At 30.2% G+C, this 19,980-nt stretch overlaps 1 protein-coding gene across 3 annotated transcripts in view; it reads left to right on the forward strand.

The window, feature by feature from the left end:
- Positions 1–19,980, forward strand: part of LOC119671591 (putative uncharacterized protein DDB_G0271606) — a 54,967-nt gene that overhangs the window by 24,466 nt on the left and 10,521 nt on the right. The window lies entirely within an intron of this gene.

Here is a 19,980-nt window from a genome sequence, read left to right on the forward strand (position 1 = left end):
TGATATAGTTCATGAATATTTATATATTATTAACTTACTAGGAAATGTTTTTTAAATGACTCTGGTTTGAATTCTCGGTTATGGAGGGAATGCAGCAAGGAATAATCATGGTTAGTGAGTTATTAAGATACGGTGATTGCTCGATAAAACCAAATGTATTAATTCTTTTTGCTGCTAGTCACATACGAAGTTTGACTTAAGATCATTTTTTTCCACAAACCCAATTGGAGTTACGATAGTATTCATGATATATAAAACTTTATTCGTAATGAAAATATTGTTAATATTGTAAAAGTATACCATATTCGGTGACTAAGACATGTCTATAGAACTGTGATGTCCTAATGTCAATATGCTATAACTAAGACATGTCCACAGAATGTTAAGCGAGAGGATGCCTATAAAGCTGACTAATATTTTGTAAGAAAGACATGTCTGCAGAATGTTAAGCCAATAAAGCTATTAGAGTTTCATATAACTATAGAGAACTAGCAGAGACCACCGAGAAAATGGTGTATATATGAATACTGATCATTGCACCTAAAGAAAGACATTTAAAGGAGCTAAGAGAACGAAAGAACTGTATTATAATGTTATAAAAATATATAAAAATAGCTAAATTTTTTTGTTTTACACACGTTAACTTAAAAGATACCTGACCAAATTAACTGCTCCATCGTAAGTTCACAAACCTATGTTATATATATTATAAGAAAAGCTAGTAGCCTCTAGTTATATACCAAAAAATATTTTTCATAAAATATTTATATCAAAATTTTATTTGAAGTGCATTCACTTTCCGATAATTGCACTGAAAAAATTCTTTTCTTTATTTAAGTGTTTACACTTATATACTTTATATTCTCATAAATTTGGTATTTTATGAATGTCATCGTTATAACAAGGAAATACATTTTTTATCAATTATACATATATGACATATTTGGTTTTTGACTTACTGAAATTGTGCTGAAGTGGAAAAAATTTTAGTTTGTCACTATTCAAAAGAAAAAAAAATGCAATCCAATATATGTTCAAATTAACATTTAATTGCAATAAATAAAAAAATGTAACTGCAATTATAAAGTTTTGAAAAAAATTCATATGAAATAAATCAGCTGAACAACTTTTTGCTTGCTCTAAACTTCAATAGCAACTGCAATTAATTTTAAAATAGTTATGAATGCGGCTTCGGAGACAGAATATTGAATAATAGCTATAAAAAATAGCTTTCAATGGAAAAAATTAGATAAATAATTATACAAAAATTAAAACAAGTTTATGCTTTTTAATTAATTGTAATTAATCGCTATTTAATTGTTGATTTATGGTTAGATTTCATTTTCAATAAATTGTATAGTAATTTATAAGACCTAGCAATGGTTCCTTTCATGAACCATTGAGTTAAAAATATGAGTTACAAAATATATAAGATTGAAACACAAAGCTTTTGTTCATTATTTTTATTGTTTAATTTATCTTAAACAATAAACAATTTTATTTTGCAGAAAACATATATGCTCTTTTATGTTTATGAGTAACGTACATGCAAAAGTAATCTTCTTGTGCAGTCAAAAGTATCTGCAACTCGCTTAATTACGATCGCCTTATCTTATTAATTGACTTCTTGGCTTATGCATTGCATACGTAATACCATTATTATGTGCACAAATATTTGTTTGAAGTGTATCTTGTGTTTACCTGATGAAACTAACTATTTTATTTTTATTTTTATTTTTAACTCTTTTTCCACGGAAAACGTTCAACAACAAATGTGCAAATGTGCTTGAGAAAAACCATAACGTAAAATGTTGCGTATACGTCAGCGAGTGCAGGTGTCTAAATGGTTAAACGGTGAATTGTTGCTAATCTTTTGTGTTAAGAGTAAATAGCAGTGCAAGCACCTTTAACGCTACACTCAAATCAATTCACACTAAAAGTAATTTACTATTAATATCGACTGTTGAAAGTTAATAGTTTTAAAAATATTTTCAAAGAATTTTTTAACAGCTTTTGTGTACCGTTCTGGTTGCACATCTGTTAATATGAGAATAATTATTCATTGAGAAAAAAATAATAGATGGAAAGAGATGAGCACTTGTAGAGAGCAGAGTAAACTCATGATGCCGAAACCGTTGGCTAGGAAAGCGATAAAAGTGCTTAGCTATCCTTGGAGCAACCTAAGCTGGCTGACGTCATTGATTACGGGACATGGAAACTTCAAGTATCACCTCAAAAAGATAACTCTTGCTGAGACAGATACTTGCAGACTAGGTTTAAAAGAAAACGAGACAGCGGTGCATATATTGTGCCAATATCCAGCACTGGCAAGCAGGAGGAAAACTGTCTTGGGACACCATTGTGTTGGTGATGACTTGGCAAGAAACCTCAAGTTAAATGATTTGCTTGCATTAATAAGCGTTGTAGTTATGCGAACGGAAGCTTTAACTCAAAACGACATTCGAGAATCGAAGGATGAAAAAGTACCCAAATCGTTTCGTTGTTGTTGTTGTTGTAACGCGCCGGGACCTGAAAGCAGATAAAATGAAAGGATTACAAGACGAATACATGGGATAAGGAATGGAAAAGATGGGAGTGGGAGGGGTGGGAGTAGTTTGAACCTAACCAGGATCCAGTCGAAGAAACCTAGCCACTTCAAGGGGACGAGTCCAAAGGTCGATTGGACTTAAATTGGTGTGTGCGTTGGGGGCAAGAAAACAGATGGGCGACGTCATGGGGCCTGGAGCTGCAGTTTGGGCACACATTAGGAATGGACGTGTTAATACGTGACAATTAACTGTTAAGCACATGGCTATATCCTGATCTCAATTGAGATAGGACAGTTCTTGCCGTACGAGGAAGATTACGTTCATCCTGAGAAAAGGGACTACACAAATCGTTTCGTGATCTATTTCAGCTAATCCTTCACTTCATTGGGGACACTTGTTGGATGGTGCGCTGTCCTTACGTCCCACAATATGTACAAGCAAAAAAATTATAAGTTGTATTGAGTCGCTTTATCGATTGTACTAACATTTCTCCTTATTCCTACCATTATTTGTATCTCCATTGGCTTTGTTGAATCCATTAAAACTGTTCAGTTTTCTAAGTTCGCTCTTAACTTTTGTGTATTTTGTAGCTAGTTTAGTTGTCCATTTTGTTGTTTATACTTTTTTTTGAACATTTGTGTGTTGTTCATAAAATTCCCACATGTTGCCTCTCCTAGACTTGAAAATTGCCAATATTTCAACGAATTTCCACATGTGCCAAATGACGCACAACGATGACCAGCGCCAAAGTACTTAGGCATTTATCTTACTTTTGTACCTTTTTTCGACTTCAATTTAATTCACAAAAGCGCAAAGACATGTTTGGGTTTTGTATCTCATGAATTTGTGAGATTTTCTTATTGACAATTAGAGCCGCCGCTGTTTACATTTCAGTTGTGAATTTTTTTATTGTAGTTAATTTTTTTGTATTTGTTTTTTTTTTTTTAATATTTTTTCTGGCTTAATGACATTTTTATTTTATTGCCTCAATTTCTACTTATTTTGAGTTTACAAATTAATTTTGTGATTTTCGTGGCTATGTTTTCAGAGTAGATATTTCAGGCTTTGTACAAATACACGGCGGCAGATTAAAAAGTTTTTTTTTTGTTTTTATTCAATTCTATTGTACGACTGCTTTAATATTTTGTAGTTTCGTTAGAAACAGTGAAGCAGTAAAGTAGAAGCAATTGGAATTTAAAATAATTGACAGATTTAATGACCACAGCTAATTTTGTTTTGTAATAGAAAATTTTTATTACATAAACATGTTGTTATGTAAGTTTTAAAAACATAAATTACATAAAAAAATAATTTAGTGCAGTTCTTTAGCAGAGATCTGCTACGCAATGTATTAAATTAGGCAATCGAATGATGATATGAAAAATTAATAATACGTTTTGATAAAACTCTTTTGATAATAACTTATTTTGGTTCCAAATTCGGAGAGAGTACTGTCATCAGAATATTATTTGAGTAGATTTTAAACGGGTTGGGAACTTATCACCACGTCACGGCATCCTTTGTGGATTATTGTGACAAACTCTCTTTAGTTTCACAGACGAGTAGCAGTTAAAAATGCCATTATGTCCTTCGGAGACATGTTGCCTAATTGTGTTATAAGTGGATAGACAGTTAATAAGTACCGAACTCTGAGTCTGGCGAGACTATCACAGTGACGCGGAATGTGTTCTGCTGTTTCCTATTCTATGTAACAAAGTCTGCAGCTATCGACTCTTGTAGTACTTAGGTTTGTCCTTTGGGGAAATGTTGCCTAATTCCGTTATAAGTGGATAGACAGTTGATAAGTACCGAAGTATAAGTCTGGTGAGACTATCACAGTGACATAGAATGTGTTCTGTTGCTTCTTCTTCTTCGTGACCATGTCGACAGCTATCGTCTGTTGTAATACCTAGGTTTGATAGATGCTTTTTTAATGTTAATACTGTCGTGAGGATAGAGAGAAAAACATTCAGCTTGAAAGCAAGAAACCGAATTCAAAACCGTATAACTACAAAGACTCTCAACAAGATGAGTTTGTCTGAAGTGACAGAACGTCGTCAGTGGTTACAAAAAAATTAAACATCTGGGTACATTTCTTGTGACCCATCAGCTTTGATTTGGGCTAAGAGGAAAATAATGTAGCGGAAGCTTCGACCGTATTTACGAAAGGCATTCTAGTCTTTATATATAAGGCTAAGCATTTTTGGTTAAGGTTCTTTCTAGCACAAAAAAAATCTTTTGTGATTTCAGTGTCCTTCCTCTTATAAGGTTATACTATCCTCATATTAATACGATATTTTTAATAGTGTTACTTTACAAATTTTATTTATTAAAAATGCAATTATAATTATTTTTATGTATTTGATAAATACGTTTTAGTTTTATTTTAAAACATATATACTTTAAATTTTGCTAATTTTGTATTTACTTGACAGTCAAGACCAATAGATAAAAATAATCCTTCACTAATATAGTTATCCATTCATGTCAGTAGAAACATACTACAGTATTAAATTATCTGAAAGGACTATATGTTATAATCTACTAAAATCTAACTTTAAGATTTATACGAATTCATATAGCTGACAGTCTTGAAGTTGTCTCAAAAATAATGATAAGTTATTAATAGGTCTAAGCAATCGATAATAAAACTTTTACTATTCCCTGAAACCTGAGAAGGTTTGACTGACATATGTTTGTCTAATCCCTATGATTAGTCAGTCGTGCATGTAACCTATTTGTAAATTGCTGATGTAAATTTCAATAATGTAATAATGTAGGAATTATCATAAAATATCTATGGTTGAACTTGAACATAACATATAAAATAAAGCAAATATAATAGTTCAAAGGTTTTAATAAATAATTATTTATACAGCTATAAAAACCACAAAAACGAGTTCCATTACAATTTTGCGAAGTTTAACTGTGAATTGGTTTTGATTGTTTACAATTTTGTATGAATGAATGATTTTCGAGCACTTAATCCATTAAAAAAGATCAATACAAACTACAGATACAAAACCTGCGACTGCTACGAGTACATAAAGATATTCATAACAACGAGTAAGTGTTCTCGTACATATGTATTTCTACTGCTTGCCTAAATAAATATACGCGGGGCGCTGTATTGGCTCTCATATTTTAAAAAGTTTGCAATAAGCGTGATTCATAAAAATTCTTTTAGTACAAAATTTATCTAAATTCAGACAAAAAAAAATATTGGCAAAAAGGCCAATTTTTGACTCGGTTCTGGTTTTTTATCATTTATTTATTTTTTCTACCATAACATTGATTTTTTTTTCTTAAATTGCAAGTATATGGTATCTTTGCTGTGTACGAAACTTGGCCTTAATACTTTCTTGTGGCTTTCTACACTTGAGCACTAAGCACACGATCAATATGAAGTTCAAAAATAAAAAGATACAAAATCTTCTACTTGTTGGCATTAGGTTTGTACAAAATGAAGTTACTTTTCTTTTGGTTTCGAGATATTGTTTTTCTGCTTATTTAATGTCTGCAGGCAATAAAGCACACAAAATTCAGAATTACTATATTGGAGGCAAATGCATGAAGTCGTAATCGTAGCTCGTATGTGTAGAATCATTCATTGGACTGGACCCCTTAACCGATATGCGATATGCGATATGCGGGCATTCATTTTTCTACAATTTCGGTTGTATTTTTCTGTTCGTAAATGCGGATACATTGGCATAGTAGATACATTGTTCGAACTTCAAAGAACATATCATTTTTTTTGTTTTTGTTTTTTTTTGATTATTTTGATTTTTTCCACTTTTTTGTTTTTGTTTTTGATTTTTAGTTTTTAGTTTTTATGGAATATGACCAGCGGGGCATGCAAGCCATGAGCTGAGTGCCTGCTAAAATTGTACGATTCATAACAACAATTGCTGTGCTTTCAATCAATTTTTATTGTTTTTGCTGTTTCAGTTTTATAGCTATTCGGGCTTTTTCCATACGGAACGCATCTATAGAGATACTTTAGTTGTGTGGAAAAATTTTCCCACGCTTTTGCATGCGACTCAATATCAGTTTTTATATTGACATGACTGTTGATCTTGTTGTTATTGTTTGTTGTTTTTATTTCTGTTCTGTTGTTGTTGTTGGTGTTGTGGCTCATACTAGTAACTAAGTCTGACTGAGTCTTAGACTATCTTAAAGCAAACCGGAATCATCACTTCATGTGCAAAATTGTTTAATAGAAATTTGACTTGCAAATTTCGCTTTGAAGTTTAAAAAGATTTGCTTTGTTTTTATATTTTCAAACTATTTAACTTTTCAGTTAATTAAATTGGTTGAATTGATTTTAATAATAATTAATGAGTATATAATGACGTTTTAAAAATTATATCAATCTGAAACGAATTCATTTCTTTTACTTTACAAAGAGCATTAAGAATATTTTATCATCGCACACTACAGTCAGTAAAAATGGGATCGTTGCTCAGAAATTGAGGCGAAGGATGACTAATTGTTATTGTTAGCTTATCTTATGTCTTTCCTTTATTAAAAGTAAATAACCTAGAATACGCAGTTGATGACTGGAGACATCATAATTGATTACGTGAAGAAGCAGAGATAGAAAAGGGCTAGTCATATTATAGGAATATTAGAACATACACCATAGAGTTCAACTTTATGCAGTACTTACTTGGAAGTAGGCTGAGAAAATTGAAAAGATGAAAATGTGGTGAAATATTTTGAATATCAATCTTGCCTCAAGTAGGCCTCTATAAACCCCATTGCTCTTTTATGAGGCTAGAATCTTTGGATGCCTTAATTGACTAGACAATTATCCAACCATAAACTGGATGTACTAACGAACATAGGTTCAATGTCTTATAAGCATCGCATAAAGATGTCTTGAGCAAAAGTTTATACAAAATTGTACAATTAATCAAGACCTTCTTCTGCAACTGAAAATATGACATTTCACCTATGTCTGTTAAGGGAATATGCCGTGATTCTTCATTAACTATACATCGCTATTCAATTTTGGATTAAGTTTTGCTTCCTTTAAGTTCTGCTGCCAACAAAGATCGTCCACATTACCTAAAAAAGTCTTTTTGATTCCACATTCTTCGTAGCTATGGGTGGAAGATTAGGCATATTAGAACCAACCAGACGCATTGATAAATACTAATACTTGTGCAAACCATTTTTGGATAAACTGTTTTGTGAATTAAAGAATAGACATTCAAAAGTTTAAGCCTGGATCTGGATGAACCTGATTAAAGACTCAATAGGTATTGTGGTGCTTCCTTCTTAACCGCTGGTAAACACGATTGAGAAGAGTTTTTGTAGGGCAAGTCCAGCCTGGTCTCATGTTGTATAGTGAACTAAATACTCAGTTCTATCTAAACATTGTTTACTGTGATATATAGTCAACACTTTCCCTTTAATCCTCAACTTATATCGGCACGCTTCTCTTCTTATCTTTTGAGTGTCACTCAATCTTTTCAGTTTCTTCCAGTTAAGTTGTATAATTTTTTTCTAAGAAAATTTCAATCAAATCCACAACTTTTAATGCCCAAACTTTTATAAAACCGTTTAGTAGTAAAAAATAAATTAGCGAAACAATGTTCTGAACTGAAAATTAATGGATTTCATGCTTTTTCTGAATAAACTCGAATTTTTTGCCTGTTAAAAATTTTTATTTATTATTTATTCTAACGTTGATGTTTCTGTTATTTCATCTCGGTTAAAAGTAAAAAATTGATTTGCAGTTTGTTGACCTTCAGCAGAAGTTTTTTCGAGCTCATCTTACGCTCTTTTTCTACTCCATACAATCTTCAACGTGACAAGCGCAGTTTGCATGTTCATACATTTTCGTGTCGTGCAAAAAGTACTTCAAAGATACTCAAATTGTATCTTTTTTGTGGGAGTTTGTTGAGTTTTTTTTGAGATAATTTCTTCGTGCATTTGGAGCAATTTTAGCTATTACGGAAGTGTTACTTTTTGTCAACTGAATTTATAACTCACAATTGACACGCATTCCGGTCGCTGCTAGTACACTTCGTTAGATACTTTTCCACTTGAACCCTTTGTTGTTGTTGCAATCAATCTGACATCTTACATGGGTTGTTTTTTGCTGTTTCGAAACTGTAATTATTATGTTAAGTTGGCTTATCATATATGTTATCTGTGTGCTTGTCATTATGTAATTAAAAATTTGCATAATTTATTATGCTGGAGCGTGAGATACTTTACGTCTTGTTTTAGTTATTTTAACTGGCATTTTAAGCTTTCTGTAGTGTTGTTCGTAAATTGTAATTTAAAGTTTGAAGTTCAAGTTTAGTTTTTGTGTTGAGATTTTAAGTATCTTATCATGTTTTGCGTTATGAACTAAATTACCTAACAAATATCTTTTTGTTGAAATTTGCATTATTAACGGGTAATTTGTTGTAATTAAATTTTTAACGTACAACTGCAATATTTTGAGTACACTGTAAAATATATTTATCTACCATATTTCTCTTTTTAATAAATTTTAAATTTGTAATCAAACTAAATAATTAATAGCTAAAATTAATTTAAATATAAAATAAAATTATATTATGTAATTAAATTTGTGATTAATTACAATGTATATTAATAAAAAAAAATTTGATTGCCTTTTAGCTAGTAATTAAAAATAATTTAATTATATTTGTGTACGTACATTCAATATATAAAATTTATTTGTATGTAATCATATTTTACTTCATTATAATCATTAAATCACTTATATTTTATTATATTTGAAACTATTCGGTGATTAATAGTTGTTACAATGTATCGAAAGTGTTTTAATATTTTCACAGTTATCTGTTTTTTAATTATAATATTAAAACTATAATAATATTATTAAAACTGTACATAAAATCTTCATATAAAACGAAAGCTCATAGCGTGAGAAATTATATTTTACGAATTTTTTGTATCTTAAACAGTTTCTAGAAATAATCCATTCGGTGTTACAAGCTCCCAATTTACAAATAAGCAGTGTTTTAGTGAGCGTGCCACCAGTTTGGATCAATTGGCGACTTTTAGGACCCCAATTTTTAAATAATAAACTGGCAAAGAATACATGTCTTGAGTGTTTTATTACGCGGGTGCATAATTAAACAATACCTGATCATTAGTGTTACTTAATCCGAAGCCATGCGTACAGCTGACACACCCATAGCATTATCCGAGACTGTGTGGAATGTTCGACAGAATATAGAATGTCTTTGAGCAATTTTCATTACGCGTGAATATGACTTCATAAACAGAGAATATGTGTCCAAACAGGGAAAAAACGCTGATTTTGTATATACGTATATGTTACACTTGTATTTTTAGAGATTTGGGTTTAAAATTGGTAATACCTTTTCTAACCATTTAAGCAGTTTATAGCTGATATATATTTAGTACTTTATATTATTTCAATTTAAATAAACTTACATGTGTTTCAATATGATGCTGGAACTACTGGCTCATATTTTTTAAAAGTGTTGCGGGTTGGAACGTTGCGGTCAACAGATAGAAGCATAAAGTCCATGTTCAATGTGTTTTTTGATTTATAATTATGTGACTTCAATATGCAATAGCTCAGATTTTAACAGTTTATAGTACGATGCACAAGACTAAGATATAATATGAAAGCGTAAAACGCTACATATAGTATAATAAAAATTTTTTAATCTTACATCTTACCTAGACCAAGAGTGTTTTACTTTTTGGTTCATATGACAGTAATGGTCATGTGAATTGATCTTCTTGAACGTCTGAGCTCATTCTCTGCATTACTTACTAATGAGATATTTAAAAGCGGAAATGTATTTAAATAAACTAGAAACATTGGATCATTCCAAAATCAAAACTCGCAGAATTATTTCAAATATACGAGCTTAGATGTTCCAAAATTGAACTTTCAGAGACTTCAAAGACTTTGGACCAATCCGAACTCAACATTTGTAGGGCAGTTGCATATATACCGTCATAACTATCTGAACTTGAACTTTACGATCACATTTCATTCGAGCTGACTTCTGCGCACAAGTGTTCCAAATTATGTTCAAGTAGTCAAGACACACAATTATCTACTCAATGTAGCTATTTTTGTGAACATATTTCAATATATGTAATAATATATATATTATTCACATATGTACATATTACTTATTTAACTAAAATCTCAGCATTTTCTTGGAATATACGAGTATAAAGTATTATTTATTTCTGCATAACATAAGCTTACTGTATTCATTCCAAATGAAAACTCTATCTCAAAATCATGAAACTAATCTTCAAATATTCTTGTTAAAAACCATAAATTTTGTATATCGCATCTCGTTAAGTATCTTAAGTTTATATGATGTTTCTGCAAGTGTGCCATATACATGTGGGAGCGGTAGTAATAAACTAGCACTAATAAGGCTATACTTAAATATAATAAATTAGCAGAAACACAAAAAAACAAAAAAAAAATATATAAATAAATATTTGAGAAAATTGCAGCAATTCAAATAATTTTTTAATTCCGCGAAAAATGATTTTATATAAAACAAAATACATATGTATATCCAATTGTAATTTGTAGCAGAAATAATTTTTTTTTTATATAATTAAAAACGAGCCATTTTAGTCTGTCTTTCATATAAAATTTATAATATAATTATTTATTTTATACAGATTTAATCTAATGCTTTGGAAAGATATATAATAAGTACTAAAGATATAATAAATTGTAATCAACGTCCCACATCATTATCCATGATTTGACTTATTAAATCAATTTTAATGCGAAACGAAAAATAAATCTTCATTACCTCCGCTGTTTTATTGCTTAAGATAAGATTATTTTAAAAATTTTTTAAATAAATAGTAATAATTATATGTGTATTAGCATTTCATAAGCACTGACTTTGTTCATTTTATCTACAGCATATTATATTTTTTATATATATTAATTAGACAGACAGTTCACATCAGCGGACACACCCTTTATCCATATTCATAAAAAAAATGACAACACTTAAATAATGTTTCCGAATATATTATATACATTCGTATATATGTAAATATATTGTATTCAATAAACGATGTACTTATATCTCAATATATATGCAATATATATTGTATGGTAGTTGAGTACATGAAAAAATTAGCAATTGCAATTACTGGCACATTCAGAGTCTTTCGGTATTGTCACACTCACACCGAGGTGGAGTAATTATTTTATCACTTTTCTACCTGCAATGAGTTTCACGAGATAAGAATTAATCAAGCGACACGTGACGTGTGGAAATTGCAATATGCAACAAATATTTGCACTGCAGACATATGTCCCTTGAATGTTAAAAATGCAATTAATGAGAATAATATAGTGATATAGTTCCACTGCTTTAATCATTCAAGTAAGTCTATTTTGTAATTAATGTTCTCAATAATTGAAACGAATTTACAAAAATAAACGGCTAATTGATTTATGATTAATAAAAAGTGATTGGCAACACTGAAGTACTCAGTAATTCTAATAAAAAAATATATATTGTTTGATAAAAAGGCATTTTTGCCTTTTTCTCACAAATGTGGGAAAAATAGTATTTAAAATTAACGAACCCATAAAAGACAAATAGTTTAACATATAATAGAAATTTTAAATAAATTCCTTAAGTGTTCTGGTTTTTATCTAATACGGAACACCTTTCTTGATAAATGTAAAATGAACTTAATTTTTCATTTATAAAAATATTTATAAAAATAAAATAAAATAATAATTCAACGAATATAATTTAAAGCTAACAAATAAGACTCAATAAATTTATATTACTCGTAGAAAAAAGCTTATAATAAAAAACTGTCTAACTATAATAATTTGAATAAAAATTTAGTTAATTATATAAAAAAGAATTAAGTGGTAATAAATCTGCGGATTATTTTGTGAGGTCAGGATCTGCCATTCAAATCTGTGGATCGGAGTCATATTGTGTATTAAATTGGTCTACAACTAAGTCTTTGATAAATGGTTTTCAGCAGAGAGAGGTCGCTACTGGCTACTGATATTCCAGGTAACCATCAGTCTAAAGAGCTGGTTCATCCCTACAGTTATGGTAAGGTACACTTCCTCAGCAGAACAAAGATGAGTTTGCTGGCGAGATTTTTAACGGATTACCATGGACTGCTTATCACCTTAACAAAATGGATCTGTACGAAGAGATAGATTATCGACGAGTGACTGTCCAGTCGTGATCTGGGCAAGGAGGAGGTCACTGGGTCGAGAACTATTGTCCTAAATGGCTGACATTCTGGCTTTCATTCGGAAGGCGGAATATCTTCTGTTCGGTTAGGGTCTGTTGTACTACAAAAGATCAACCATGGCAGTGCGCCGCTCCGCTGGGAACTGGTATACTGATTATTTGCATTCTATTCTATTCTGTAAAAAGAATTATCATAATATGATCTGAGTACATCGCACATTTAACATTTAATATGTGATTGCATATATTAAACAGCATTTAATATATTAAATCTTCTCAGGAAACATTTAGTGAATAGCTTATACAGAAAGCTGTATGCGATTATTAAGTTTAGGTCTACTTTTGTAAGGAAATGTTTTTAGGTTAACGAAAGTCACTACTGCGTACTACTTTAAACTCCGATTTATTGATTTTAATATTTTATATCCATTTATTTATATGAGAAGAGAACAATATACATGTCGACAATAGCTAAAAATGTACTCCACTTAAATCAGTAGTTCCCAAGCTTTTTTGGACTAAGGATCACTATGATAAACAAAGTGTGTTTAAAAACTTTAAAAATAATAAACTGTATGAATATATTAATATATAAAGCATATTAAAATATCTCTGGTATCTCTGGTATAATGTATAATAAATTGTATAAGTGCAATTGTACATTACATAGGCTATAAAATAGATATATAATTACTTGAAAGTTTCATGTGCTTATTTTCTAATAAGTGATATCTCAGTGGACAAATTAAAAGCTATGTATCAATACCTATTAAATTTGATTGACAGACCTTTTGTAATCATTTCGTGGACCACTGGGTTTGACCACCGGTTGGGAACCACTGACTTAGATGAACAGTTTTACGACTATACATTCGAAATTGTGAAGGAGTTCAAGCGAGAGAATTAATATTAGTAATTAGTGTTATCATAGGAACAAAAGTTAATTGAAACGTAAGATTCTCTCTCTCTCTCTTGTTTTCTCTCTGTATGGCGCTGAATCAAAGTGTTTATCACAGAATTATATTGGGAATGGTTTAGGGAATGGCTCTACCGCATCCGAATAGCCAATGAGCTGTATGAGATCTTTCTGCTTTGAACGTTAGGTTTCATGTATATGGTCCTGACAATTAAACTGATTCATCGCTACGACTTTTATTTAAACTTTAACCGTTTCTATCCTTAGGCTTCTAGGTTTCTATCTTTACGTATATCTGGAAGTTTTTAGTAACAAGCAGCGTTTACAATACATCGTAATGCTATACTATATTTATTAATTAGGAGTAATTTGAATTTTGATTTAAAAAACCTAATAAAATAAGGCAATTATATACAAACCTTAAGATAATATTTTTTTATTAATTTTAGCCAAATTTAATATTGTTTATAATAATTGGTTATCACTATCAAGTTTTGTACTTTTCTTCATACAAAAACATAATTGAAAGTATAAAAATCATACAATCAATTAGCTTCAATTTTATAACAAGGCAAAATAAGTGAAATTATTTCGAGCAGGGAAAGTTAAAACTATTTCAAATAATTTCTTATATTATAAAAATATTTTCTTTTTATTAATTTAATATTTCTCATGCTATGCAATATTTTCTATTATTGTAAATTATATGAAATTAAATTTATTTTTATTGGGACTAGTAATTTTTAATCGGTGTATTAACCTTTGAATTCAAAAAACACAAACAATTTAATTTTTATTTCTTTTTTATGGATATAATTTTTTTCTTTATGAGAGTAGATATATCAAGTATATTAATAGAAGGAGTATATTAATAGAAGAAGCATAAAAACTGTATCTAAATTAGATGTATATATATATATATATATATATATAACTCTAAAAAAGTGCTTTGCAAATAATAAGTCTTCATGCACATTCTATTCATTAAAAAGTATAATATAATTTTTGTTCATATGAAGTTTTCTATCAAATCTTTTCTTATTGTATATAAATTAACTTCGCACATTTTTCGTTCTAAAAGAATAGAATAATTTACTAAATTAAACCATTTTATTATTCAACATGGGGACTATGTACCTAATTGGCCTAACCGTATGTGGGTCGTGGCTATAATAGGTACCTTTTTCCTTTTCGTTTTGCGGTCTGATGCTAGTCAAAAGTATTAAACTCTGACAACGAACATAATACTTAATCTTTCCATCTTAAAAAGGTTCTTCTGCCTTTACGATTGCTTCCTTATAGCGCCGTTTCAAATGTTTTGTTAACTGAATGGTTATCTCTTATTCTTACAATATGTCTTATCCGGCATAGTTCACTTAACTAAGTTTAAGCTCATGGAACTGATACAGTTTGTTGTTCGATCGATAAGAATAGTTTCCAGTATCGTAGATGGAACCATTTTTGTGTTGGAGGTTTCCCATTGAAACTTTTGAAATATTATTATATTATCTTCTTGAAACTATTCATTATTCATAATCGTCCATGCTTCTACACTATATAAAAAAATGGGTGAAATATGTGACAGAATGTACTTTTTATTCGACTTTTTAATTGTCTACGTATATCAAGCCCACCATAATAAATGCCAGCAAGAGTGATTTTTCACTGGATCACGGGAGTGATGTTATTGATAGCGTTAATGCTGATACCAAGATGAACGAAGTCCTCCAAAGCTTCATATTTATCGTTATTAACAGTAACGTTGGATTCAAGGCACTTAAACTGTGTTCCTAACGTTAAAATGTATTTTTTGAGCACTTGTCATAGTTCTTTATTCAGGTTGGACCACGCAGTGAGTTATGTGGTCTGAAGGAGTTAAAGACTGATATTAGAAGGCCTCAATGGCCGACATTCTGGCTTTCATACGGAAGGCGGAATGTCTTCTGTTCGGTTAGAGTCTGTTGCAGCACAAAAGATCAATTATGGTCGCAGTGCTCCGCTCTGTTGGGAGCTAGTATCGCGTTTATTCCTATTCTTATTCCTAACAATGACGCTCAAACTCTATACTAAACGTTAAAATGTGTTTTATTTTGTTTTTAATCACCGTCAGAGCACTCGTCATAGTTCTTTATTCAGCGTGGACCACGCTTATTCAGAGTATTATTCAGAGTAATACAATGTTCTAGTCTTAAATGTGGGAAAATTGATTAGTTTTGGAAGTTTTTTTGTTCACCTTATTTAACTATTTTCAAACTTTTTTATGATTTTTCTTAATTTTTTGGGCACAGTTTCCTTTGATTGGCAAAGGCAAACATTTGTGAGAAAATTATTTTGCTAATTCGAAATCATAATTTTATTCATAAAATTTTCTTTCCATAAATAATAATTTTTAAATAATAAATATTGCATTAAAAATATAAATAAATTATGGTTTGCTATTATGAGACAATCACCAACGCAGTGGCTCACATCAACGTACGCACATAAATCCCATAAATCAATGAGATTTTCTTAAGGTTTTCGAGTTTTCAAGCTACGAGACTAGTGGCACTTGTAGCCTGAAATCTATAGATTTGTCTGTTGACAATGAGACAAAATAGCAGTGAAGTGGGCGATAATAGACTTTTAGTTTTATTTTAATTTTTATTTTAAATTTATTTTTGTCACTTGTACGTTAACTTTGCAAAAAAAAACGTGCCATTTTAATTGCTTTTGTCAAGCATTTGCTTAAGTTTACTTTCAAGCCGGGCTTCAAAATTTTTTTCAAATTTAAATTGATTACATTTATACGTCGAATGTTGTGTGGAATTTTAATTGATAATTTCAGCATCAATATATCATACATATAAATCAGTTAGTTGATTTGTACATGATTTTGAAAGTAAAACTCTTGATTATATTTGGATATCATCTTTAAAATCAAGGTCAGGTTTGCTTCCCTGTTTAAATTAAGCGAAGTCCGACAGATATTCAAATGATAAGTATACAAATATTTTGAATGAAGTTGACAATAAACATAAATTTTAACTATTAAATTAAATAAAAATAGTTACATTCTACAAATAAAAACAATTTCAAAAACCACTCCTAAATTATATAATTAATAACTCTTCACTTAGAAGATTACTATATAAGACATCGCGTGATCTTTTAACGTAAGTTCCTTTCTTTTTCTATAGTGTTAACATTAGTTTCTTACTTACTGTCATTCTAACCTTCCAGAGAAGCATAGGGTTTTAATGATCTTTCTTAATCGAGTGCTGTTACTAGTTGTCTGCTATAGTTCACCGCAAGTAGAGATAAATATTTTTAATTCGCTCTCTACAGTTCTGTAACACATCTCGGCAAAAGCGACAGCTGAGTTTTGTTTGAATTCCAAACAAATCTGTTACTACTTTTGAGATTTAATTACTGTGGATATGTGCATTTGTTGGAGATCTCACACTCTAGATTTAACCTATAGAGTTAAGTATGTTGAACTTAGTTTATATTGAGAGTTTATTAGATTTTCCTAAATTTAACGTAGCAATTCAAATGCCGATTTAAATATCATCAACAGAATACTATTGATCTGCTATATAACATCGGATCAAGATCAATTTGGTTGTATTATTGGTTTCCTATAACTTTTGTTTTACCTACATTAAGCTGTAAATCTACTTTCATTGCATTGCGGATCGAACGGTGAACCATGGTTATAGATCGCCGTCTACGAAAATCTGAAACCATTGCGTAGTATTGAAAAATACTACGAAAATATACCAAAGAGTTTTCAATAACAAACAAACTATTAGCTTAATGTATGTTGGCTTAATCGTTTTTTACCAGGTAGTTACAGGTACACTCTTGTTGTTGTTTGCTTCACACACCTATTCTTTTTTTAAGAATGGTTCCATGCTGGATGGTTTTTCACTTTTTTGAAAGAGGCGTTAGTTGGGTTGAATCGTTTTGTAGCGGTAGAGTTTCTTCTTTCAGTTAAGTAGTGTTTAAGTGACATTTTGTTACAACACACCTTGAGACAGGATTTAAGAAAAGCCAATCTGATTAGTTTGTAAGGAAAATTATTATTTTTCAATAGTTTTAGAATGTTCGCCAGCTAATGTGAACTAACATGGTAAGATTAGCTAATTTAACTGTTAACATTACCTTCTGTTTTTATAAGAGAAACATTGTGATTACTTATAAATATGATTTATGACACTCCCATAATAATACAATCTAAAATCTATAGTATTTCCTATTCTTTTATAATGTTTAGCGATTAATTTTTAATAAATAGGCCAAAAACAAAAACAGTTATAACTAAAATTAAATTATTTTTGTGAGGTTTAAAATGGAAAAGATTGACCTATAAAATATTTCATTAGAAATCAAATTCATAAGAAATAATAATAAAATATTTTGTAAATGGTTTAAAAAAATGGTTTTTAAAAAAAATTCTTCTGTTTGAAGAAAAGATACTAAAAAAATGTGTCCACTAGTTCTGACAAAAACCGTTGTCTTTTTGCTAATAAATTCAAGTCATTAGAAACAAGTCTAATAAATTTCGAAATAAACAATCTCGTGCTAATTTATGCCACAAACTGGGCGGTCAACAAATAAATTATCCAATGGATACGCAATCAAGTCATTTATCTTTTTTGAGGACGCAGACATAGCCACAAGGTGAAACAAGGCAAAATGCATTGCAATTTAAATGGAGAACTTTTAAATTGTATCAATGGAAACCGTTTAGAATAAAATTACAAAATTAAAATTGAAAAAAGTTGAGTCCAAATACGAGACAAGGAGGAAATAATACAACAAGAAACGGACAAGTTTCATCTTAAATGTGCCACTGCAATTATGCAACTGATCATGGCTGGGTAACAGAAAAGAACACTAGCAATGATAAGTAATTGAATCAGATTGGAAGATAAAATATGTGAAGCAGTCGTGAGATGCGTATGTGCTTGGAATGTGCTAATATTTTGCCTTTATCGATCAACTAGTAATATAGAATATAACGTCATATGTGATAGCAGTAGATGGTAGAAAGAGAGAAGTCTAACATCTACAAGACCACGGGTTTAAGAAACAACACGTAAAAGGGAACTCAATTTTTAACTTTACAAACTCTGAGATAAAAAGCGGGAATTAGAAAATGTGTCGAGAGTTAGCAACTATTACAGAACTGTAGAAATTATGTCTGTATCTATGATAATAGTTATTTTCTGGTTGAAGGACATTTCAGAAGAAAATAAATAATACCAACATTTTCAAGTTCGGTTTATATTATTATTAAGTGGAATACTATGCACCACAACTCAGGTGGCTTATTATGCTAACCCCAATTGTCTTAACCGATCCTTAGGTTTTTAACGAGCTTTAGCATATTGTTTCGGTGGCCATTATTTAAGCTTCTACATGAAGAAGATGACTTATTTTACGTGACGGGTGCCAGACCGTGTACACCAGCCAAATTTAATGTTCTGAGAATAGAGCCCTGTAACTGTTCAGGTGTGCCACATGAAGGTGGGATCATCTTCATTCAGAGATGATGACTTGAACTGAGAACAGCACAGATTGCGCTAGCAATTTTTAGGTTTAATGCGATTAGACATGTTGCTTTGTATATTTAGTCCCAGCTGCTCGGGGCATTGATTTGTTTTGTTCCATGTGCCATGTTGGGCAATCCGTGTGTTCAATAGATATAAAACCTTGCTACAGTTTCTGTTTGAACATTTACAAAGAATAGGGTATACGTTATAACATCCATTTTAAAAAAAAGGACTATATTGGTTTTATGAGCCTTGTTATTAAAGGTTATCAAAAACCTTGTGAAAACTTTAATATCCTCTCTACCAAGTGATAGCAATTGGTTTGAGACTGTCTCTATTACTGTACTACAGACTTTGAAAGTAAACTTTTTCTTGATTAATGAATTTACCACAAGATAGTGGGAATTAGATTTTAAAAAATTTAAATTATTTGTAGAAATAATAAAATAGTTGTAAGATAAATTTGGAACGTTCGTGCAACAATAAATATTCAAATAAACTACAACAATTAAATATTATTGGAAATTAATTTTAATATTTTCTGAGATTTAAGTAACATATGTAGAGTATGTAATATGTTCTTTACCTACTGTGTAAGACTTTTTACTAATAAATAAATATTTATTAGCTTCTCATATTAAAATTATTTTATATCTTTATTAGTATGTAAAATATTTTTTTTGCCAGCAATAAAGCATAAAGTATATACTATATATATAAATAACTAT

This window comes from Teleopsis dalmanni, chromosome 1 (assembly GCF_002237135.1).
Source record: "Teleopsis dalmanni isolate 2A chromosome 1, ASM223713v2, whole genome shotgun sequence".
Lineage (NCBI taxonomy): Eukaryota > Metazoa > Arthropoda > Insecta > Diptera > Diopsidae > Teleopsis > Teleopsis dalmanni.